Raw genomic sequence first — 24,953 nt, forward strand, 5'->3', positions numbered from 1 at the left:
CCAGAGAATCCCAGAAGCAGACAGTGAAATGGCTGAAATCCTTGAGAGTGATAACAGAGCGGCTACCGTTTATTCAGTCGTGCCCGTGCCGTCCATTTCACACACTGTGTCTTAGAGCAACCTCTTGGGCGTAGTTACTATTACGCTGATTCTACAGATGAGGACGAAACCTCAGTGTAGTTAAGTGAGTCGCCACTGGCACAGTTAGCTAGTAAATAAACTTTTTAACCTTGAAACATAACATGCATAAAGAAACGCGTAGTGTGCTGCTTTGTGGGTGAACACGAGTGTGAACGCATCGGCCAAATCAAGAGCTAGACTATTACCAGCATGAGAGAAATCTCCCCACGTCCTGTCCAATAATCACCTCTTCCCCGCAGGAAGTGTTTTTGTCACCAAAGAGTAGATCGATGGCGAAGTTTATAGAAATGGAATCGTATACTGTGCATTCTTTGTATCTGGCTTTTTCTCCACTCGGTATTATGTCTGTAAAGTGGATCTAATAGTGTTACGCGTACAGATAGTTTTCTCATTTTTAATGCTGTAAAAATGTCCATAGTTTGCATTTACCACAATTTATTTATGTATTCAAGGACTGCTGGTCATTTGGGTAGATTTTCATTTGAGCCTCTTGCAAATAATGCTGCTTGGAACATTCTCGTAAATGTCTTGTGATGTATACGCTTCTGTGGGTTATATACTGAGGAAGAAAACTGCTGGATCATAGGGGCGTGCATACTTTGGTGTTAGTAGATACCGTTACGTGGTTTTGCAAAGTGGCTGCACCAGTTCGTACTCCTAACAAATAGTTACAAGGGTCTGGGGAATCCATATCCTCATCAGCACTTGGTATTGTTGGGCTCTTTTAATTTTTATCACGCTGGTGAATGTATCTTAGTTTGCATTTCCCCGATGACTAATGAAATTGAACACTTTTTCAAATGTTATTGGTCATTTGGGTATGTACTGGCCTGTTTCAGGTTTTTGCCCATTTTTCACTTGGGTTGTCTGTTTTTCTTGGTGACATATAGGAGTTCTTAACATTTTCTGGGTATGAATCCTTTGTCATTTACATGGATCACAAATATCTTCTTCTCTGTGGCTTTCCCTTCTCACTCTTAATGATTTCTTTTGATGGAAAAAAGATTCAAATTTTAATGTAGTCCAACTTATCAATGTTTTCTTTTGGGATTCTGCTTTTTCTTCCTGTTATATGTAATTGACTCTTGTGCACTGACATTTTTTATCCGACGAACTTGTCTGATTCACTTCTTAATTCTGATAGTTTTCTGTAAAATGTTTTGTACTTTCTATATACTCAATTATGCTTTCATTCCAATTCTTAACATTTTATTTCTTTTTTTAACTTTATTGCAAAGTCTAGGACCTTAAGTATAATGATAAACAGAAGTAGAGACAGGGAGCATCTTTCGTTCTCAATATTGGGTGGAAAGTATCACTATTTGAACATGAAGTATGATATTTACTGGAGGTATTTTTATAGATATTCCCTCATGTTAAAGTATTTCCCATCTAGTCCTAGTTTCCTAAAAGAGTTCTTTTTATTATCACTCGGGGGTTAGTTTTATGAAATTATTTTTCTGAATCCCTTGAGTTGATCAATTATTTTCATCTTTATTCTGCTACCATGGTAAATTACACTGACTGATTTTGGAACATTGAGTCTTCAAACAAGACCCATTTTGTTTGTTGGATCCAGTATGATAATGTTTGGTTCAGAATTGGACCTCCATGTTTAGGAGAAAGAAATAGCCCATAATTTTCTCTCCCAGTCAGGTTTCGATAATGAGGTAATACAGCTCTCAAAACTGAGTTGACAGGTCACTTATGTTCTATTCTTTGAAATAGTTTGTGTATGATTAATTATATCTCATCCTTAAGTATTTGGAAGAATTTACTGATGAAGCCATCTGGTTCTGGAGTTTTCCTTGTGGAGAGATCTCTCATTATGGATTTAATTTATTTAATAGATAAAAGACCATAAATTGGCTCAGAACAGCCTCTTATCTTATTTAATGGCTATAGGCTATATTGATAAGTCTTTTCTTTTTCTTCCTGATATCAATTATTTGTGCCTCACCCTTTTTAAAAGAAATCAGTCTTGTCAGGAGCTTCTCAATTTTATCAGTCTTTTTGAAGAGATAGTTTTTGGCTTTGTTGGTTTTCTTTGTTGTATTATTATTTCCCCCCTTCCATAATTCCTGCTGTTTATTATTTCCTTCCTTGTAGCATCTCAAAGTTTAATTTGCAATTCTTTTACTAAAATCTTAAGATGGAAACTCGGTGCATTGTTTCTTGATCCTTTCTTCTTTACTAATGATGGATTTAAGGCTATAAATTTCTCTTAGGCATGCTTTGGCTGCATCCCATATGTTGTGATATGTTTCAGTTTTATTATCTTTCATTAAAATATTTTCTAATTTCCATTGTGATTTCTACATTGACTCATGCGTTAAGAATGTACTGCTTCATTTGACATCACATTAATCCGGTCAAGCCCTGAGCTCTTTAAAAGTGATTCAGGATTTCTGCAGCCAGCTCTCTTTCTGGATCACCCCTTCCGGGGGAGTCTCACCTGAAGGCCTGAGGTGTCTAACCTGGCCCTTCCTCCTGAGTTCCCTTTTTGTCACCCAGCCCCATGAGACTCCTGGAAGCTCAAAAGGAATGTTAAGTCATCCTGCTGCTCGGCTCCCAGCTTAACCTTCCTTGTAATTCTTGATCTAGTCCTTCGGATTAAGCATGGCCATTTATAAAGCCTCAGTTTTAAAATGTGCAAAACACAAATTTTCTCATTAATTTCTTAGTAAAATTAATCTTCTTGGGGTCCCTTTTTGATAGTTCTTCACAGGGCCTCTGGGATCCCTGCTGCCTCTTTTCCAAGTTCATCCTTTCCAGGTCTGAAACCAAAAGCAAAGTGTAGGGGATACAGAAGCCGAAGCCAATTGTCCTATAATTCTTTATCTCCCCCGGTAGACGCGGCTGGCACTTGAAGGGAACCCTCTGCAGGGGTTTACAAGGAGCAGTTCCTAAGGCTCTCCCACAGGGGCTTCCTTGCTGTCAGTGTGAATGCCCTGACTGGTCATATCACCCTTTTCCCTTTGGCTGCCGGGAAGCCCAGAGTGTGGAGCTAAATTTACAGGTCACCTCTAGCGACGAGGTCCACGTATAGAGATTGGATGTGACTTTTCCTCCCTGGCTAGACTTCTTCCGGTTATTTCTCTTTTCCTTAGCTCAGAATTTTTGTTAATTTCATATATTTTACCGAGTTATATATTTTACCATGAAAGTCTCTGTGACCTTCCCTGAAGCTGGAGTTACTTCAATTTTGTCAATCTGTTGTAGCCACTTGGAGTTTATTTATGTAAAAATTTTCAACTCTGGAGACATTTGAAAGACAGCAGAATGGGTCCCGGAGAAACAAGGATTCTGAGGAGTACTGTAATTTCTAGAATTTATTGTGAAATTAGATTTTTATGACTCTTTGCCATACATATTCTGTTGCTTAAGATTATTCATCATTCTATATTGCTTTACATGAAAAACACATTTCAAAATCAAAATTACTAAGCCGTGTTCTCCGATTAACCAGGAGCAAAGGTAGGTAGACAAATCTGGCCACGCTGGCCACTGAGCATGAAAATATGAAGACCAATTTTACAAAGTCATGGACACAGGAAAGAAATTAATTATCAAAATCAGAAACTATAGTATTAGTCATTATTGCCATACACTAATATATAAGTATCAGTATTTCCCCAAAACATACACTAATGTAAGTAAAATGTAATTAATGTCATTAAAAAGTTCAAATCTATCATATATGTTATAGTACTATACTATTTATTGTATTTTTTTTTGTTTGACATGCAAAACCATGTACAAAAGGGTTAGAAAAAGAAAAAAATTCACTATCTGCTTTTCTTTTTGACCCATTATTAATATTGCTGCATTTATCATTATTGCTAAAAATAATGTCCTACATGGGGGCGCCTGGATGGCTCAGTCGGTTGAGCGTCAACTTTGGCTCAGGTCATGATCTCGCGGTCCGTGAGTTCGAGCCCCGCGTCGGGCTCTGTGCTGACAGCTTGGAGCCTAGAGCCTGCTTCGGATTCTGGGTCTCCCTCTCTCTCTCTGCCCCTCCCCTGTTCGCACTCTGTCTCTGTCTCTCTGTCTCTCTCTCTCAAAAATAAGCAAAAAAATTTTCAAAAAAATAACGCCCTACGGAAGCAGGGGTAATAAGTCTCCTCCCTGGAGGTCACTCCACGAGGCAGGCTATGGGCACCTGCCAGGTGCTGGAGAAATCTCTGCTAACCCAGACTTCCGGCCGCCTTGATGTTCTCTCCCTGCGTCTTGATGTCCCTCCCATCCTGCATTCCACTTCCTCAAGGATAAAGGTGTTCTTTGCACACCTTTCCTCAGGCCAAGCTTTTCAGTTTCCTCTGCACTGGCCTTTGTTACCAAGTCCGGTCTCCTCCCTGGAGAGCAGCTTCCTGTTTGTGCTCTTCCTGCCAAGGAGCTCCATCAGTCAGCTGCCTGGGCCCCCTTCCTGGCCCAGCCCCTTCTTACTGTGTGGTCTTAAAGCAGGTCACTTCACCTCTCCCTATCTTTCTCTGTAAAACCCAGATAATACTACTTCCAGAATAAAGAAAGGGTTTTCTTTAAGCCCTTTGAGCTTCAGATGGAGGCACCACAGCCCTGCCCGGGGGCCGCGCCGGCCACCATGTGATTAGGTAATGTGAGACGCGGCTCATTATGCTTTGTCTGCAATGAATGCGGCCCGGCCACAAAGCGCTGGAACTTTCGGTTACATTGAAACCCCCGCGGTAAGCGGGGATTGCCTTACACTCCAATAAAGCACACCAGAAAAGAGCAGTCATTTTGACTAACCCAGTCCTCAATGAACACTCGCATTTGATTTCTTCTGCTGAGTAGAAGACGGGTAAGTAAGACACGACCTATTTACAGGTGGAGGGACCTGTATCCCCAGACCAGCATCCCCAGAAGCTTCCTCTGCAAGACACAGAAGACTCCCGGGCAGTCGGCCTTGCTGGGCAGGGCGGGAGCTATTGCCTGTGCAGAGATGAGGAGAAGTCAATGGCTGCCATACATTGACCTCCTACTACGTGCCAAGAATTATGCTAGGTATGTTTTTCCATCCCAAACCCTCAAGATAACTGTATTAAACCCTAGCTACGTTCTGAGAACAAAAGGAAACAAAAACACCCGCTAATCTTTATACATTTTTCACCATAATGAAAGCCTATCCATTTGGGGCCCGTAGATCTGAGCCCAGAATTTTGGCCGGAGGCCTCCTCCCTGATCCTCAGGCTTTAAGACCACACAGCATGGGTCAGCAAACCACAAAGGGAAGGCTTACTTTTCTCACCCTGACCCAGACCTCTGAAGCCTTCCTGATGACGCCTTGGGCAGGGCTCACTCAGCTTGACAAACTTTTACCCAGAACCCTCTGATCCCATTTTGATGAATGAAGTCAAAACCCCAGTGGGTTCACTCATCTGGCTGCTATAGCACAGCCAGTCAAAGGTAGGTCTTGGCTGCGTTTTCCTGCGAGCTGCTTAGGAACTGGGGGTGTGCTGGGGAGGGGCCAGAAGGGACTCTGGAATCAGGGAAGATACGGGCACGTATCCTTCTGGCTGGGGCTTCTCCGATTAGGCCAAGGATCAGGTGCATGGAAAGAACAGGCTGGGGATGAGATGGGTGAAGAATTTCCCTTGGTGAGAGAAGAGGGAGGGGTCCACAGGACTGGAGGCTTGGATCAGATTCTCCAGTGATGCCTAGAGGCTGGGGCTTCTGGAGGTCCCAGGTAAGGAGACAGCTCTGCTCCCTGGGGAGGAGTCTCTTATGTCAATTGCTGGGAAACATGGTTAGTTGAACTGACTCTCTATTGCCCTGGCATGTGGGGGGAGGGGGGGGAGATGGGGTCCTGTTGTTAGGGAAACCATGGAGAGGAAGGAAACAAAACGCTTTGGATGGGTGCTGCACTCCCCTGGGTCCGCCTGCTGGGTGCTGATTGGACAGCCCGCCCAGAAGAGGTTTCATGTTATGCAGGCAACTGTTGTTGCCCAGAGAGCCCAAGGCTGCCTCGCTCCCTCGGGAGCTGATGTTTCGGGAACCGTGGAAGCAGCTGGTTTATGGAAGCGTCAAACAACGTGAGCTGCGGAATCTGCCAAATCCCAAACAGCTCTTGCCAAGCACCCTTTCTTCTAGATTTCGAACTCATCTGTGTTTCAAAAGCAATTTTGTTTAAATGGCTTATCCCCCCTACTCCCAATCTGTGGGAAGCTGCCACGCGCAGGCAGGAAAGGGACTCTCCAGGATCCATTCGCGACGGCTGCCGTGAGCCAGAACCCGGGGCTGAGGCCGCACAGGAGTCAAGGGCCCGCATTCCTAGGAGGGGGTGGGGGGGGGGTGCCTGCAAGGGAACACAGAGGGCAGGTGTGTGGCTCCTCAGTCCCCTGGCTTAGGTCTCCAGGCAGATAATTTTGCAACTTTCAATTCCTAACCCAGCCAGCATTGTTTGTACTCGGGACAAGTCATTCGAGCGTGGGGACTAGGAACACGTCATGTATTATCTTCACTTCTCTAAGAAAGGTGTGGGGCTTCCCTTGAATGAATGAATGAATGGGCTTATGGTGTCGGCCATTGGCAAATTCTGTAGCTCCCTGCGCACCCAAGGACTTCTCCAAGGAGCATCTGGAGGCTCCTTACAGGGAACCTGGTCCTGAGGACACGCGTATCATGTAGCCCTCCATCACGCCGTCTTGTCCAGACCCTAGGGGTTCTGGGAGAGAGGGGGAAGAGCAACAACGCCTCCAGACATTGGGCAAACCGCTGGTCTAATTCATTCACTATGGCGACTTTTTCATCCGTAGGCCCGGCACTGCTTGTGTAGTTGGGTCTGTGAAGGTTCCCTTTCAAGTAGGACAGCTGCTTGGCGTTCTGGGCTCACCATGTGGAGGGCAGATGAGACATCCTCTCGGAACACACTTGTTGGTGGGCAGCAAAGTCGAAAGGCAAACCCCCACGAAACCTTGCTAACTTCTTTTTCTTTTTGACTTTCCAGATCTCAGTACCCATCTGGATACTTCATTAGGGTCCTAAGACATCTGGGGACCAGCGATGGAAGAAACGTGCTTGTGTCGGGTGCCTATTGTACGCCCGCACTGTGCTGAGCCCTTTCCAATATGGTATCTCGGATGGTCCCCCACCAAAAAAAAAAAAAAGAAAAGAAAAGAAAAAAAAAAAAGAAAAGAAAACCTGCCAGAGTGGAATTATCATTTCCATTTTATAAGTGAGGAAACAGGCTCAGAGAGGCTGAGTGACCTACCCAAGGTCACACAGGTGGGAAATAGCAGTTCCTGAATCTGAACCAAGATGATGACATTGTCAAGGGGCAGTTTGGGAGGTTTTCATTGCGGCCCCATCTCTGGCAGCAACGTCCTTCCCCATGACATCCCCCTCCCCCAAATAAATACACAGTCTGAGTAAGAAGAATATGCAGGGGACACGATGACACTTTAGGGGTTCCCCTGCCTCCTCCCTTTCACAGAGATGGCTGCTCCAAGCCCCTCTGCACAGACACCCTGGAGTCCCCACTAAATCAAGATCCGTCTGACTCTGAAGGACCGGTCCTCCCAATAAAACCGGACGTCAGTTCTCTTCGATTCCTACCAAGAAGACCTTTGCTTTCTTAAAACCTTTACGTAGAAGAGCCAGTCAGTCAGTGTAGGATTCCCCTAACGGAGACCCGAACCACAGATTCCAGAATTTCACCAGCCTACCCAAGGTCGCCAGCCCAGGAAATGCCCCACACTTCTCAGGGAACAGTGATGCATCGCATCCTGGCGGGGAGCACGGGCGTGAAGAAGCACAGCATTAGTGATGTAGATTAGAGTTTCAATTTATGTTGAAGCATCTGCTGGCCAAGGTCCAGTTCATTTTGGGTTCCAGCTAAATTTATTCGGCCTCAGGCGCCTGGGTGGCTCAGTCGGTTGAGCATCTGACTTCAGCTCTGGTCGTGATCTCCACAGTCCGTGGGTTCCAACCCCGCATCGGGCTCCGTGCTGACAGCTCGGAGCCTGGAGCCTGCTTCGGATTCTGTGTCTCCCTCTCTCTCTGCCCCTCCTGTGCTCATGCTCTGTCTCTCTCTCTCAAAAATAAATAAACATTAAAAAAAAATTAAAAAAAAATCTGTTTGGTCTCTAGATATAGAGACCAGGGGTGTTTAATGTGGCCGTCCTGACACAGCTCTTCCCTCCGTGCCATGCAGCCTCCACCCTGGAAGTGTGTCAGGGACCCAGGGTCAAGGTCAGCCATGGCCTTGAATTTCAGACAGGAATTAGTTTTCAGATTATATGTTCACAAGTGAAGGGCTTGTCATGGGCTGGCTGGAGAATGCAAAAACAAGTCAAGATCCTGGGAATTCAGAAACATGAATAAGCGTGAGCACCTTTGACCTGCTCCCTGCTTCCTCGGGAGGCCTATGCCTGATGCTGTTACTATTTTATGCTCCTAGATCTCCGTATAGTCGCGAAGCACTTTTACAGACAGGACTTAGTTTTGACCTGCAAGCACTACTGTGCCCATGTTAAAGATGAGACATTGGAGACACCAGGAGGTGAACGGCTTTGCCCAAGGTCACGGGGTCAGTAAGTCCAGGAGAGGAGAGGCTCACATCCGCTGATTTCATGCCCGCCCGGCACTCTGTGCATCAGATCTGGAGTGTTCTCCCTAAAAGGGCAAAGGGCCAACGCGACCTTTGAGGAGCCTGGTTAGTTGGCCTTGGCCTAAGACCTGGTGCTTCAGAGTTGAGTTTGATGCTCTTTTGCATCCGCGTGGCCCTCCTAGGCAGGCACTGCATCTACGTCAAGGTGCGGGCACAACCTCTAGAGAAGAGGTGGCTTCTAGTGAGCCGCAGGCCAGGTCACCTGAAGGGGCTCTGTTGGCCTCCCCCCGATGGGAGCTGACCGAGGTGGGGAAGGGGGAGACGGCGCCTGGGGTAAGCGACGGTCTCCATCAGCTTCTGAACGACCAGTGCGCTCCGTCCCTCCTCCCGGTGGCAGCCTGAGAAGGTGACGGTCTCTGAGGTGGTGTTTGGGTGGCAGGGGGCTGCCCGGGTCTGATTGTTTTCTGCTGAGGCCATCTTGGGACTACCGCCGTGGGCTACCTGGAGCGCCATCCGAGGAACATAAGGCACATCGATGTGGCTGTGGTTCCTGGGACAGGAGCTGAATTAGGCTTTGCGCTGGATGGGGCCCGATTTGTCTCCTTCTGGCACGCTGGCCCTGCCCTGGCTCAGGGGCTGGTGTGAGGGACAGGGTGCGGTCCGCCACCTCAGGGGCTGACCAGAGGAACGTACCTGAAGGCCAGGGACGCAGTGGTCCCACTGGCAGAAGCTACCCGGCACCCCAAAGATGTGGGACACCCGCCAATTTCTGCACCGCGTACTGTGTGGGCAGATGCCCCTGAGGACAGCAGCCCCTCCAGGCCTCCCCCCGCCTACCCTTCACCCCACGAGCTCTGCTCCTTGAAACGAGCCCTCCTCCTCTTTCCAGCCAATGATTTCAAAATCCTGCCATTTCCAGGGCTCCACATACAGTGGGTGCTCGAATATTCGACGAATCGACGAGCAAGTATCTCATGTTACACCCTGCAGGGTAGGTATTAGCACCCTCATATCCTGAGGATGAGTCCTGAGAACCCCCCCTCACGGCCAGACTCCTGGGGTCAGCTCCCCTCGGCTTGCCCCGCCTGCCCAGGTAGATGCCAGCTTGGAGAGTCGTGGGGCCACGAGGACCCAGGTGCATCATTGCCAGTCCCGCCCCTGAGGTGTCCTTGCCGTGGTCAGGATGCATAGCAGATTGGAGTGGCTGTGAACCGGCCCGGGGGTGGCGGGAATCACAGGGGGTGCTCCCGGAATGTCCCGTGTGGGTAAACACCGGCCCACATGGTCAGGGCTGGGACAGAACGTCACTTTGCTGAGGCGGTGACAGGCTGAAGCCTAAAGGAAACCCGCCAAGAGGGCCTGGGATACGCCCCTCGGTGTTTCCTCAGAACTGCCCCGGGGGTCAGGGGTCAGGGGTCAGAGGCCGGCTCCCAGGAAGCGCCCCGCTCTTCAGAGTGAGGTTCAACTTCCAGATCCAGTCACCGAGCACTGGCTCCCCCTCCTTGTTCCTGGCCAGGCCATCCCCGGCTGTCCCCTGTCCATGGTAAGTCCTTCTGAGACTCATCGGCAGCGGGGTCTCCCGCACCCCTGATCGTGGGGTTGGTAAAACGTGCTTCTTCCTGAAGCGGTTTCCTCATTTGTTTGCAGTTGAAAACCATGACCACGAAAGTGACTTCCACGGGCCGCTGTAATCGGCCCTTGCATAATGGCGCTGGGGACAGTGTTTGGGGGAACAGGAGGGGGTGGCTGTGCTTCTCCATCATTTGTGAGATGCATTTTGGTGAAGTGATACGGTCTCCCCAGGCCCTTCCGGGCTCGGAGAGAAGAAGGTGTCCCCTGGGAGGGAAGCTCCTTTACCAACCTGCCCGTCCTCCCTCACCCTGTGCTGCTGACCCCGCGTCCCTTTCACTCTGCCAAAGGGGGACTTTGGGCATCTTCAGATTCCTCTGCGTTTGCCTCGCAAGATGCCCCGTATTTGTCCAACTCAAGGTGACGCACGCGGACGCTGGAGTCAGAAGTCAGACCGAGGGCTCAAATCACAGTGGCAGCACTTACGAGCTTTGTAACTTTGCAGCTTTGTTCTTTGACCTGCCTCGGTTTCCCCGTTGCGAAACAGGCTTGCCGTGAGAGGATGGGATGAGTTGATCCACGGAAAGCCGTTGAAACCCTGCCCGGCCCCATTTTGCTATTGCCGCCGTCTCTTGGCTTCTTTCCGTAGGGACTACTTTGACAATCGCTGGCTGACCTTTGAGCTCGTCCAGGTCCTGGTAGCCGGGCTGGCTGATTGTCCTGCGATACCGTGCCCTGTGCCTTTTCCCCCCCTCTGGCGCCAGGCAACATCCCCCAAGTTTGCCCACCTCCGGGGCGAACATAGTATCGAAACTGCTCCCGGTAGAGAGGCGTGTAGCCGACAGAAACCACGCAGTCACGTGTGGTTTGCAGTTGGCTCACGGGAGTGGGTGTCGTGTTGTCGCTTGTGAGTGATTGCAGGCCCAGATCATGCTTTGCTTCCCTTTAGCCATCCCGCCCGCTGCCAGGGTGAGAGGTCAGGGGGCCAAGCGCCCCCAAGAGGTGACTTGGCTCCCCGTGGGAGACCCGGAGCTCACTGGCTTCCCCACCTGCAGCCCCTGAGTGCCAGCCAGCGCACAGCCGGTGGCTCGGGACCCCGCGGCTCTGGGGGCCCCGGGGGGGGGGGGCGCGGTCCTTTTGAAACCAGCCAGAGCTGCATGTGTGTTTGGCTGGTGCCGGAGAACACGGGGGTGCGCCCGTGACTGCAATGACGTTAGCAGCCAAAGCAATGGAAATATGTCGAGAGCAACTCGGTCAACCCAGGTAGCTGGTGCGAAAACCGTAAAATGTGGGGCCAGGTTCTGTGCCAGAAACGTTTCATTCAAGGGAAGTAGCCGGAAAGGAATGTTCCTGGCACACGTCCCCCGGGTCACACTTGCAAATGCCCACCTTCCTAGCGCAGAGTGGGCACCTCTTCCCTGGGCACCCGGGGACACCTGCTGTAGACGCGGTCTGCCTACCCCTGCGCGCCTGGGGACGGAGTCCCGGAGCCCGGGCCACCTTGGGCTCCCCTCCTAGGCTGCACAGAGCTTCCTGCATAGTGCCTCACGCAGCCAGTCCCTGTGACCCCTGGACTCGTCACAATTGTACGGGCAGCATGCACGGTCACAAACGGCCCGTCGATGGCCTCTACGGTAGGAAGGCCATCCTGATGGTGATGTGCAAAGCAGGTAGCGCTGACCGTTGACCAGGCCCCACAGACAACCAGGTCCTGTGCTGGCCCGCCTCGGCACCCCGACGGGGTGGCACCGTTGGTACCGTTCCCCTTCACTCGGCAGCTCAGGTACCCGAGGCTCCGCTAAGTAACCTGTCGGGGCTACAAAGGGAGGAAGCAGCCGGGCCGTGATTCAGCCCCAGGCCTGTCTGATGTCCCAGCTCATCCTTTTCTCCACTGGGACAAGAGGCCTCCTTTTCTCTCACGGTGCACAAAGTTCGGACAAGTGTCAGACAGCTCCCTAGGTGAGCCTCGAGAAGGTGACCTAATGGGAGGGTTGGCTCCGCCGTGGGAACAGGCATCTTAACGCCCCAGAAGTCAGACCTCAGGGCTTCCCATGGCTCTGGCACTGGGGTGCTTCTCCACCCCTGCTTGCTCCCCTCCTTGGAAGAAAACCATCTTTTATCCCCCACAGCCACTCTTTTTTGACACCAGTTTTAATTTGAGGCACCCTCTCTCTGGGAGATTGCAAAAATTAAATCGTTTTTAAGCAATCAAACAACGCTTCTGGGGTTTGTAACAAACTTGTGAAATTTGCGGAACTTGGCGGTTGAGGCTCCCTGAGTCTTGCTTCCCGGGGCCCCGAGGAGCTTCGAGCTGGCTCTCTGTTCTCTCTGGTTTACAGCTGATCGTGCCAACTGGGGCCCAGCCATTGCGTCTTGGACCAAGAAGGCAGTGGGTTCTGAAACAATCAAGGGGCTCCGGGAGACGACCTCCGGTCCGGGTTGTTGGCCCCGCCTTCCCTCTGTCACTGTGGGAAAGTCGTGCAGGCTGTGGGTGGCTGGGTGGTCCCCTCCACAGAGGACGTCTCTGTTGTTCCCACAGGGTTCCACCACCCAGGGACACACAGATGAGCATTCAACTTCCCCTTGGGACACTTCACTCTCTCCCTTTCAACCAAACGGACTCCGGGGTCTCCTGAAGGTGGCCCACACTTCATTTTACGACACTCTGCTTCCTCTCCCAGGCGGAGGCCGTCTCCACCCATGGAACATAACAGTGAAGGCACTTCCATGCCTCAGCAGCTCCTGGGCCCCTACTGTCACGGTGTAAGCAGAGTGCACAAGGCTGAGCATGTCTCTGGTTCCTCCACATACTTAGCTAGAAACTCAGATCCATGTGGCCAGGACTTGGACAGGGTCAAGGCCAGCATGATGAACGTAACTTTATAACTCACCTTCCCTTGCCTTTGATGTAACAGAGGGAGCCCTCTTCTGTGCAGGAGGACTTACAGGGAACAGGGAGCCAGGAAGCCTTCTTGTCCTTGGTATTTGGAAGGCAAAGCCCCTCTATTTATCTCCTCGTAGTAACGAACCTGGAGTCTGGGCCAGAAGGCTGGGTGCTGGACCCTTTACCAGCCATGGACTTGCACTTTCTTGTCATTTATATGGTGGGGAGAATACCAGCACCTGCCTCACGGGACTGTCGTGAAGATTAAATGCATGCAAAGTGCTTACAACGATGCCAGGCAGATAGTAAATGTATATTATTTGTATTACATGATTCCAAACGAGAAATGATCTTGCGCTCAGTGAGAATCCCGGGTAAAGGAGACCATGGCTCCTCACAGAATAATGTGAATGTCCTTCCCCAGGACCTGGGAATGTGTTAGGTTACATGGCAAAGGGGAATGAAGGTCACGGGAGGAATTAAGGCTGCGGACTTTATTATTCTTTTATTATTATTTTTAGGTTTACTTTGGAGAGAGAGACGGAAAGACAGAGACTGAGACTGTGAGCAGGGGGAGGAGCAGAGAGACAGGGAGACACAGAATTCGAAGCAGGCTCCAGGCTTCGAGCTGTCGGCCCAGAGCCCGACGTGGGGCTCGAACCCACGAGCCGCAAGATCGTGACCTGAGCCAAAGTGGGGCCCTTAACCGACGGAGCCACCCAGGCGCCCCCAGCTGACTTTAAGCTAGGGAGATGATCCAGGATTCTCCAAGTGGACCCAATGTAATCACAAGGGTCCTTACAGGTGGAAGAGGGGGCAGAAGACGAAGATCAGAGGAGACACGGTCATAGAAGAAAGATACAGAGGGAGGCACCCTGGTGGAGTGGAGTAAGGAGGCCACCAGGCAAGGAGTGCAGGTGGCCTCTCGGAGCTGGGGGGCAAGCACAGAGAGTGCCCCTAGAGCTTTCGGGAGGAGCCCAGGCCTGTCGTCCTCCAGCGTTAGCCCAATGAGACCCGAGGCCGACTGCTATCCAGAACCATGGAGGCATGTTGTTTAAGCAGCCAGATCTGTGGTGATTTGTTTCAGTCGCGGTAGGGAGAGGATCACCCAGGGCTATCCCTGTGTGTCCCGCGTGCTGCCTTGGTGACTGATCCCTGTGCTTGGGCACCCCCCCACCACAGCTTAGTAAGACTCCAGGACTGGGGGCGCCTGGGGGCTCGGTCGGTTGAGCAACTGACATCGGCTCAGGTCATGATCTCACGGCTCGTGAGTTTGAGCCCCGCGTCGGGCTCTGTGCTGGCAGCTCAGAGCCCGGAGCCTGCTTCGGATTCTGTATCTCCCTCTCTCTCTGCCCCTCCCCTACTTGCACTCTGTCTCTCTCAAAAATAAATGAAATATTAAAAAAAAATTAAAATTAAAAAAAAAAAGACTCCAGGACTTTTTTCCATCGCGAAGGCTTTAGATTCTCTTAAGATGGGGAGGCAGCTGGCATTCGTAGCCTGTAATATTTGGGAGGCTCCTGTGGCTTATAAGGGCGACCAACTGACCAACCAGTTCAGGGTTCTTCCCTACATGAAAGGGACTATAGATGTTCCAGCCTGGGCTTCAGCCCCTCACACGAGTCCTTCTCTTTTAGGAAACCGTCAATTCCAGTAAAAACATCAGCACAGAGTGGATTCTCCCATGAATCCACTGTCCTCCGCGTCACCCACTGGTGATGTTCTGGAAAGACTTCCCTCCATCTATAGGGGACGCTGATGCCTCCCTTCGCGGGCTCGCCGTCCCTCCCCGGGCCTCCTTCCTTTCCCAAACAAGGTTAGGATTTATAACTTCTTTCAGGGCAACATCTGGCTCATTTCCATCAAGTTCTTGTTTTCTTTTTCTTTTTTTAATCCTTCGTCTAAGGTCATTTGATTTCAGTTCAGTTGTATCTCGCGCCCGCTCCCCCCACCCCCCACCCCCCACCCCTTCTTGTTCGTTTGGCCTTTGGAGATAGTGAAGCCGAGGCGTGAGGACTCACTACCCACAGCTGACGACTCGGGTTTAGAAGTGAAAGTGCCGGCTGGGACCCTACTTCTTTCTTTCTTTTTTGGCCGCAGAGCCACAAGGCTGGGTCCCCAGCGAGCCGCCTGAGGACATCTTGTGGCACCATATCTGCTCCCCCCCTCCCTTACCAACCGCCGGGCTCTGTTGTCATTGCTGATTTTTTTTTTTTTTTCTTTTGTAAGTTTTTGTTGGTTTTAGAAATTCGCTAGCTCTGTACTTTCTAGACTGGGCTTGCCAGCATGAAAGCAAAACCAGGGCAAGGAGAACAAAGCGGGAGAGGCTGGCAGAAAGCTAGGCCACACTTCGCGAGGCCACGGCAAGCTCCCTGGGCGGGAGGGGCGCCGGCCAAGCCTGAAGACGCCTCCGAAAACTTCTCATGGCCCGAGGGTTTAAAATACCCACACTTCCTGCGCTTCGGAGAGGGTATGCGCAGAATGTGAGTGAGTCACCAGTGGTGGTTTTCAAATGTGTCTGTCATGAGGAGGTGTCATCAAAAGCTCATCCTGTTCCAGATCTTATTTTTTCCACTCTCGGCTCTGCAGCCTATAAAGGCCGAATGCTGCAAACCAGCGTTTGTGTTGAGCGCGGAAAGTGAAGGGCGAATTAATTGCACTGCAGCAAGTAAAAACCCGACTCTTAAGGAAGAAAGAAAGAAAGAAAGAAAAAAAAAAAAAGACGTGTAAACAGTGTGGAGATTGAGTTTCAAAGCCCTTGTTTTCGAAAAGTTTAATTATATTTCAACTCAAGCCAAACTGTCAAAACATGGGGGGGGGAAGGGGGTGATCTGCCTGCTTTGAAAGCGCATTAGCCTTCTTATGTAAAAGCCTATAATTGATATCCAAGCCGAAACTAGAGACGTGCAGAGAGAGGGGATGGCCTCTCACCACCGCCCAAACAGCACTTCCCTATCGACCACGTGCAGCTCTTCAGAGCTCGGTCGGCAAAGTGGGAAACTGGAGAGGAGAACAAAGGAAACGCAAAATGCTCCGTGAACGGAGAGGGTTTAAAATATCAGGCCTGGTTTATGCAACGCGTGGGCCCAGTGCATTGTTGATGATCATTTACATAAGAGGAAACCCGGGAGAGCTGCTCACCGTCCGAACTGCAATGTTCTAGGAAGCAGCAGGCGTCCCCTTCTTGCTCCTGAGAAGCGGGGATGTGCCTGCCCTGTCCCCCTGGGGCTCGGGCCCAGCCTGGGGCCTCTCGGAGAAGGCCACCGGTCCCAGCCAGGGGCCGGTTTTCAGGCTCCTCCTCTTCTTCCAGACTCCACTCGGTCACTTCCCCCAGAAAGGGACCCCTGGGAGGTGGAGGCTTTGCCCTCCTCATCTGAGCTCCTATTCCCGTCTCGCCTTTGGTGATCTTCTAGAACTTTCTGGTTGCCACGGCCGAGATTCTTGACCCTGTTCATTTGACGTCTGAGAGTTCTCTATGTTCAGAAACCATTCTCGAGCGGAATCAGGTTTGAGCTGAGGGAAAATTCGCGATGTCAGCCACATGACACATATTTGGCATGGGGCTAGAGTAGGCATCAAAGCAGACCATGACCGGGACAGCAATAGCAAAAGGGCTGGGAATTACTGGGCTAAAGTGCGAGTTCTTAGAGGTGGCCACTGTCCTTCCTCCTTTTACGGTCAGGCCTCTGGCCTCTGAGCAGACCAGCTTCACCCAGCAGGCCCTGCCTGGGACCGTCTCTGTCATTTCATTCTCCCTTTGGATGCTGATAGTTTAAAACAAGCCTAGGGGCGCCTGGGCGGCTCAGTCGGTTGAGCGTCCGGCTTCGGCTCATGTCACGATCTCACGGTCGGCGGGTTCGAGGCCCGCGTCGGGCTCTGTGCTGACCGCTCGGAGCCTGGAGCCTGTTTCAGATTCTGTGTCTCCCTCTCTCTCGGCCCCTCCCCTGCTTGTGCTCTGTCTCTGTCTCTCTCTCTCAAAAATAACTAAACATTAAAAAATTTTTAAAAAACAACAGCACAAGCCTAGGTATGTATGACGTGGATGCTTCTGTGATTAGAGCCCTGTCTTCTTCCATCCTGGTGACACACGGCCACTTTCTTCCTCCTGGTTTTGCTAATCTCCCCCAACTGTGAAGCATCCCCACGTAACCCACTGTTGGGTAGAGTGGACTTTTTGGTTTATGGTCTGGGACTCTCCGATGACCTCAGAAGAGAGTTGCCAGATAAAATACAGGACGCCCAGTTCAATGTGAATTTCAGATCAACAGTGAATCATTTTTAGTGCAAATATGCCCTAAATACCAGGTTAAGAAAAGTATGTCCCATGAAATATTTAGGCCATGCTTACACTCAAAAATTATGTGTTGTTTGTCCGAAGTTCACCTTTAACTGGGCACCCCGTATTTTTGTTTGCCGAATCTGGCAGCTGGTCCAGAGCTCCGTGTGTTCTAAATGAACGTGGGCTCCGTCAGCTATGTGAGGGAGCAGATTCTAAGCCGGATCAGAGCCTGATGGCAGAGTAGGGGGAGGGCTGCGTTTTCCACGTGAGCCCCTAGTGAATAAAACCAACCGGGCCAGATTTTCCATTGTTACTTCCTCCTTGGCCTTGTTCTATGTCTAGGGGTACACTGTCTACATCTCTGTCATAGCACAAGTCAAGCTGCCGTCCCTAAGAGCTGCTTCTGGCTGAGACCATGTTTGATAATCTGTGGGCCTGGCAGGTGCTCGATACGGGTAAGCAGAGCTGGTGGCTTGGGAAGGAGAAGGTCGTACCAGGCTCCCTAGGCCATGCCTGGACGGCAGGGTCGTGTTTCTGACCACCTCCAAATGACTGGGAAGCCAGCAGAAGCCATCATGCAGCTCGCAGAATGACAGCGTTCTCCTTTCTTATTCCAGACGGTTTGGAGTCTTTAAAACATTGCTCTTGGGAGGCAGGAGGGGTGTGGGAAACTCGGAAACCAGTCGCCTGTGGAAAACAGGGAAGGAGGGCCTCTAATTAAAAGCAGCTCCCAGCGCTATCTCAGCACCGGGGACCCAGCTGAGAAGGGATGGCCGCTCCCCTCACCGGCCGTTGCTGGGGGCAGGTGGCCTGGACAGACCCCGAGAAGGAGCACTTGGGGCTCCTCAAAGAAGAGAGTCTCCACACGACATCCTTACCCCTAGACTTCTAGTTCCTTCCTCCCCCCACCCCTACCCAAAGCCGATGCTGGGCTCCGGGCTGGGTGCTCAGACAGAGCACCCACAGCTTAGAGCTGCTCAGAGCCATCCTGTTTCTTTCATCTCAGAGAGAAAAGTCCTCTTTCAAGTTCTCCAAGAAATGCTCTCAGCAGAAGCCATTTACCGGCTGTTGTTGGACTATGTATTTCCAAGATATTTACACGATGGTATACGTATTCGGACACAGCCTTGCTGTGTGACAGGTTGGCAGCATCGTATTTATTTCACAGATCCCAGAGGGGGCCCAGAGATGGTGATCGATTGGCCCCTGGTCACACAGCAAGTCGTCCTTTCATATCATATATGAGTGGTAGGTAGCATTGCAATGTTAGAGAGAGGAAAACGGAAAAGATATCATTCCTGGTAAAATGGGCCAGAAGGCAGGGACCTCTTGAGCCAACAGGAATACAGCGAGGAGAGGGGCAGGGTGGCAGCATGCCAGGGGGGAATAACACCAAGAGGAGAGAGTGACTTTGCTGGGTAGGGGGCCGCTGGGGTGTGTGGTCAGTCATAGCACTATGGTCACAGGCCAGAGCGAGGGTGTCTGGTGCTGAAGTTGAGCCTCTGGGTCATGGCTCTAAGACATCAGGCCAGCGGTTGTGGTCAGAGGGCCGGCTGACCTACGGCCACGTGGTATGGACAGAGGGGAGGTCGGGAGGCCTAAGCCTGGCGTTGCCTCTGACATTCGCAAAACTGGACAGGTCACCTCACCTCTCGGGGCCCTCAGCTGGGTGTCTTAATCTGAAACCGATGAGGGGGACTGGATAAAATTTGCTATGAAGCCCCAGGCCCCCTGCCTTGACTCAACAGTGGAACTGATCGTGCAATCGCTCTGCTGATATTTACCGAACAGCTACTACGTGCTGAGCTCAGGCCATTGACAGAGGCTGTAGGAAACGAGCTCCAGAAAGTGTTCTTTGGGTCCGAGTTCTCGCTGCCCCCTGCACACTTGTTCGCCATCTCTTCTGCTCCCCGGGGGAGTGCAGGGGGATTTCTAGGTAGTTGCAGACACGAAGCCTCGGCAAGTTCTGACTTTGATCTTAGCAAAGTTGCATTCAGTAGTTCTGGTGTGCTTAGCTCCTCCTGAGGGCGTGGGAACCAGCTTTCAAACAGATGAGTGTAAGCAGCACCCTGGTGAAGAGATTTTTCCAAAGCCTGTGGCCAGCGACTTGGGGCAACCCCGGAAGGACAGGCTCCCCCACCAGACCATCAGGGTGCTGCTGAGGGCTAAAGAGTGCACGTAGTGCCCAGAAGAGCCCCTTACAAAGGGGATCGCCCGGGAAAGCTGGTGGTGATCAGGAAAGTGCAGGTGAAATACGCTTTCCAGTGACGGTATCTGATGCAAGAGAGCCAGAGGAGGACGTAGCCCTTTAGGGAAAAGGCACAGATTAGACCCGGGGGCAGGGGACAGGAGCAGGGGAGGCAGGGAGGCCAGTGATGATGGTGAGGCTGGGGACTCTTGCTTCCTTATTTGGTGCATTAAAATACTAGATCATGACTCAATTCCTCATGGTTCGAAGAAGAGATAGATGCTTAGGGGACTTGGCCTCCCATTAGCCTGGAGAGTCCCAGCCCTACTCTTGTGCCGGTGTCACTGGGCGTACCACCCCCCTTCCATTCTCAAGAGCACACTTGTTTGAAAAATGCTTATACGGTCACCCTTGGCGAGCTGAACCAGATGATCATTTGGAAAGCTCAAGTGACTCAAATGGGGCAGATGTGGCTCTGGAAGAATGACACCCAAATTTCACTTCATGACCAAGCACTGGCCCCTTTCAATGCAACTATCTCTTTCCAAGATCATCCAAGTGTTTCTCAGTAAGGACTATTTGTCCTCAGGGCCTTACCCCTTCCCAATGCCAGGTTTACACTAAAGTTCTGGCCCTCAGGACAAAGATTTTTTTCGCACCCCAAACAACCAGGTAGCACTTTGGAGGCTGTGTTTGATTCTACCGCTCTAGGCGCCGACCCGTCACCCCTCCTTAAGCATTCATTCTCTCCATTCCGTATCTTGAAAACTTAACGCTGTAAATGTGAAGAGCGCCTTTTATTAAGAGAGTTCTGTACAGAGCTGTCCCAGGATAATCACACTCAAGAGGTCAGGGGGGCCCTTGGGAGGTGGTCCGACCTGGTGGAGAAGACATGGTCCCCAGAGTCCCAGCCCCCGCTCCACCTGCTCATGGGTGGGTTTCTCATGAGTCAAATGGGTATAAAGTTAGTGAGAGGACGAAACAAAGAAAAGAATTACTAAGGGTAAAACTTAAGATATGACAATAGGTTAGTTAGTGGTGAAGCTGTCTGTGGTCCTGAGGCCTTCCTAAAGCACTTAGTCACCTAAGGGTGCCCTCCCCACTCTGCCGACAGGGCTGGCTGGCTCTGACCCCACAAGTTAAGGACTACAAGGCACAGACCCCTGGAATCCCAAAGCACTGACTGAATCTGCCCCTGTGTCTCAGCAGTGGATTTTGGTACTTTCTCCTTTCCTTGTGTCCACAGACCTGAACCGGCCTGGAGACAAATATGTGCCAATGCACGTCCCGATGGGAAGGGCTTTTGTCGCTCTGGGTTGTAAGTTCAATGACCTGCACTCTTCCATGCCCTAGGGATACAGCAGCCATCCAAGCCCTCCCTGCCCTCATGGAGCTTATGCTCTAGAAGGAGGGATAGACAACCAGCAGGTAAACAATCAGATCCTATAAGGCCAGGTAGAACTGAGTGTGTGAGCAGAAGTGAAGCAGAATCAGCAAATGGGGATGAGCTTCTGTCTTAGGGTCGTTGGATGAGCCCTCTAGATGGGGTGGCATCTGGAATTTGCTGGCATTTAATGTGATGAATTGTGAGAAGCACCTTGCAGGGTAATGGCCCCAAGGCAGGACCCAATGGCTGTTTGAGGAAGAGTCAAGGCCAGTGGGGCCAGATGTGCAAAAGGATTAGGATGGGAGGCCATGGGATGGGTTGTCTCATCATGGTAATGACTTAGGGTTTTTGTGGTCTCTAATTATGACCAGAAGCCATTGGAAGTTTTGATTGGAGGAGTGAAGTCCTATGATTGACATTTTGAATGACTGCCTTTAGCCGCCGTATGGGAACTAGGTGGTAGGGATGCCTGGGTGGCTCAGCCAGTTAAGTGTCCAACTCTTGATTTCAGCTCAGGCCATGATCTCCAGGTTCACAAGAACAAGCCCTATGTCGGGCTCCGTGCTAACAGTGCGGAGCCTGCTTGGGATTCTCTCTTTCTGCCCCTCCCTCACTGGTGCATGCTCTCTCTCTCTCTCAAAATAAATAAATAAACTTAAAAAAAACTAGGTGATAGAAGGACAAAAATGGAGACATTTTAGAAGATTCTTGCAACGGTCAGAGTAAAAGGTAATGGTGCGTGGGGTGCAGTGATGGCAGTGGGGGTGGCGAGAAGAGATTTGGTTTTGGCTGTATTTCAAGGGTAGAGCTTATAGGATTTGCTGATGGGTTAGATGTGGAGAGTGAGAGAAAGAGGGAACCACTGGTGATGTCAAGGGTTTTAGCTTTGGCTGTGTGGTGAGTCCATCTGTGGAAGTAGGGAAGATCGGGGAAAATCAAGACTTTGGTTTGGGGTATCTTGACTTTGAGATGCTAACTAGACACCCAAGTGGAGATGTTGAGTAGCAGTTGTATATATTTTTGAGTATCGGTTGTGTGATATTAAAAATATTCGACAGTTCCTCAAAAAGTTAAACATAGAATTACCATATGATCCAACCATTCTGCTTCTGGGCATATACCCTCAAAAAATTGAAAACAGAGACTCAAACAGATGTTTGTACAGCCATATTCATAGCAGCACGACTCACAAACGTCACGGGGTGGAAAAAACCCAAGTGCCCATTGACATGAATGGATCAACAAAATGTGGTAAATATATGTAATGGGATATTATTCAGTCTTAAGAAGGAAGGAGATTCCAATACGGGCTACAACATGGCAGAATCTTGAAGACATTATGCTAAGTGAAATAAGCCAATCTCAAGAGGACAAATATTGTGTGAGTCCACTTATATGAGGGACCTAGAAGAGGCAAATACACAGAGACAGAAAGTACAATGGTGGCCACCAGGGCCTGGGGAAGGGAGGAATGGAGGGTTAGTGTTTCACGGATAGAGTCTCAGTTTGGGAAGGTGGAAAAGTTCCAGAGAAACATGGTGGTGGGGGCGTGCCCACGAGTGTGAATATACATAATGGCACCCAATGTACAGTTAACCATGGCTAAAATGGTAAATTTTATGTTCTGTACATTTTACACAATAAAAAAGAATTCTCTGTGGACAGGAGTCCCAGCCAGTCAGAATGGGTGTAGAAGAGGCCCATCTGTAGCGGTGTCCCGCCAACACGAGCCCTGGTTCAGGCGTATATTGTTGAATGAGGAAGCCTAGGCCCCTGTGCCAACGTGGTATTAAAACCAGGGCCCTGGTCAGATCCCACCTGGGAATGGGGGGGGGGGGGGTGGGCAAAAGGTAAGGGAGACCCTCCAACCTCTCCATGACCAACTCTCAAGAACAGGAAGCTCTAAAGCTCTGGATGCCAAATTGGACTTGCCAATTTGGACTTTGGACTCTCCTCCAAAGGAACGCACCCACGACGAAGTGCATTGATTTCCACACCGTGTGCCGCTCCTTCAGCTAAATGCACGAACATTCTTCCTTCCCCCTGTGTCCATCCATGCTCTCTTTGAGCCATCCTTCCGCCTTGCGCTCTGCACATTTAATTGCCAACACACGTAGCTGCTGCACACACTTAGTTTCTCTCCACTGGGTTTCCTCCATGCTGTTCCCAAGTCTTCTGTCCTCCAGAGGCTTTTTACTTCTTGCCCAAAAGAAGTCACAGCCTCCTCTCGCCTCCTAGACTAAGAAGGCTGGCAGAAATGGCACTCAGAGGAAGTGAGGGCAGGGCAGGATCGAGCTTCCCGATTGTCAGCACTCCGGGAGGACCGGGAGGGGGTATGGAACGCAGTTCCAGAGATCAAGACAGATCTTTTGGGACTTGGTTCTTTCCACACAGGTAAAGCTGGGGTGAGGACAGATTCGCGCGGCGAGAAGGGCTAATGTCACATCTAATGGCGAACAAGGTCAGGGCTGGAAGAGGAGTCAGCATCACCTCAGGGCTGGCCAGTCAGTGTGTGTCTCTGTTGAATGTCCCGCTGTTCTTGTCCCAAAGAATTCTAAAATGCAGCACATAGCAGCTGATGCGTCCAAGCCGGCCTCCCTGCCTCCTGTCCACCCATCCCAGACCCAGGCTCTGAGAGGGACAGTCCCTGGCTTGGGTGTGCAAGTCTGCGAAACCTCTTGCTGAACAGTTGACGTGAAGATGTCTTACCCCCACATTTGCCACCTCTGTGATTTGCACTTGGCCTGCCTTTGAGATCTGCTTCCTCTGCCTCATTTCTTGCCCACAGCTGTTCTGCCAAACAAGCTTTTCCCTGCTCGACACACAGTCCTGAGCTTTCCAAGTCTTTGCCCGAGCTCTGCCTTGCAGCGGGAATACTTGATTTCCCTCATCCCCTGTATCAACCGTTACCAAGTCCTATTTGCAGAGATGGGTTTACCATAAGGTTAACAAAGTTGAAGCGTCAGGATCCCTAACGTGCATCAGCCCCTACCATGGACCTGGAGGCGCCATGGCAATCAGTGCAAATGGGTGTGTGTTTTATACAATTTGCAAAAGCAAGGTGGGTAGGTTAAGATGTTTGTATTTTTCCACCCTACCTTTGCCTCCATGTGTTTCACCAGTTTGTTATGGTGTTGAAGTGGTTTTGAGCATTTTGGGGATCTGGCTAAGGGGAAATTGAGTTGGGGAGACATGCAATTTGGATTTAGTAGGATATTTATGCCGTTTGCAGTCTCCTCAGCATACGTTAAGGTATTACTCACTGTTCTGGTGTAGAAGTGGCTCCCACGGATACCCCTCCATCCCCCGTGCTGGCTCGTGTGGCACTGCCTGGGTGTGTATCACAGAATACATAGATCCTGAGACACCAGCAACCAGAACCAGATCAACAGGAGCGCAGAAGCAGAATTTGCAACGTGTGGGGCCAGCATCTGGACTGTGGAGAGTTCCTTCAGCTGACAGATGTATACAATCATGCAGAGAAAATTCTGTTTTCACTGACACCTAGTCAAAAGGAAAGTTCTCTCCTGTCAGGAATACACCTAGCATTGCAGCAAATACCAATTAGAAATGCACAGAGTTGGGGTGCCTGGGTGGCTCACTGGGTTAAGCGGCCGACTCCGGCTCAGGTCACAATCTCGCGGTCCGTGGGTTCGAGCCCCGCGTCGGGCTCTGTGCTGATGGCTCAGAGCCTGGAGCCTGTTTCAGATTCTGTGTCTTCCTCTCTCTCTGACCCTCCCCTGTTCATGCTCTGTCTCTCTCTGTCTCAAAAATAAGGAAACGTTGAAATAAAAAAATTAAAAAAAAAAAAAAAAGAAATGCACAGAGCTGACTTATGGACACAAAGGGGCCACCAGAGAGCCTGTGGCTGATTGGCACATGGGCAGCTATGGAGTCCTTAAGAGGATGGTAGTTGTGGGGTGGGGGTGTGGGAGTGGG

The 24,953-nt window shown here is 50.5% G+C and overlaps 1 long non-coding RNA gene across 1 annotated transcript; it reads left to right on the plus strand.

The window, feature by feature from the left end:
* The first annotated feature begins 4,683 nt into the window (after nucleotides 1-4,683).
* On the plus strand, nucleotides 4,684-7,274 carry LOC122202561. Its single transcript, XR_006194732.1, has 3 exons — nucleotides 4,684-4,751; nucleotides 4,987-5,163; nucleotides 7,106-7,274. It is a non-coding gene; the product is annotated as an uncharacterized LOC122202561 (long non-coding RNA).
* The last annotated feature ends 17,679 nt before the right edge of the window (nucleotides 7,275-24,953 follow it).

This window comes from Panthera leo, chromosome D2 (genome assembly GCF_018350215.1).
Source record: "Panthera leo isolate Ple1 chromosome D2, P.leo_Ple1_pat1.1, whole genome shotgun sequence".
In the NCBI taxonomy this organism is placed as follows: domain Eukaryota; kingdom Metazoa; phylum Chordata; class Mammalia; order Carnivora; family Felidae; genus Panthera; species Panthera leo.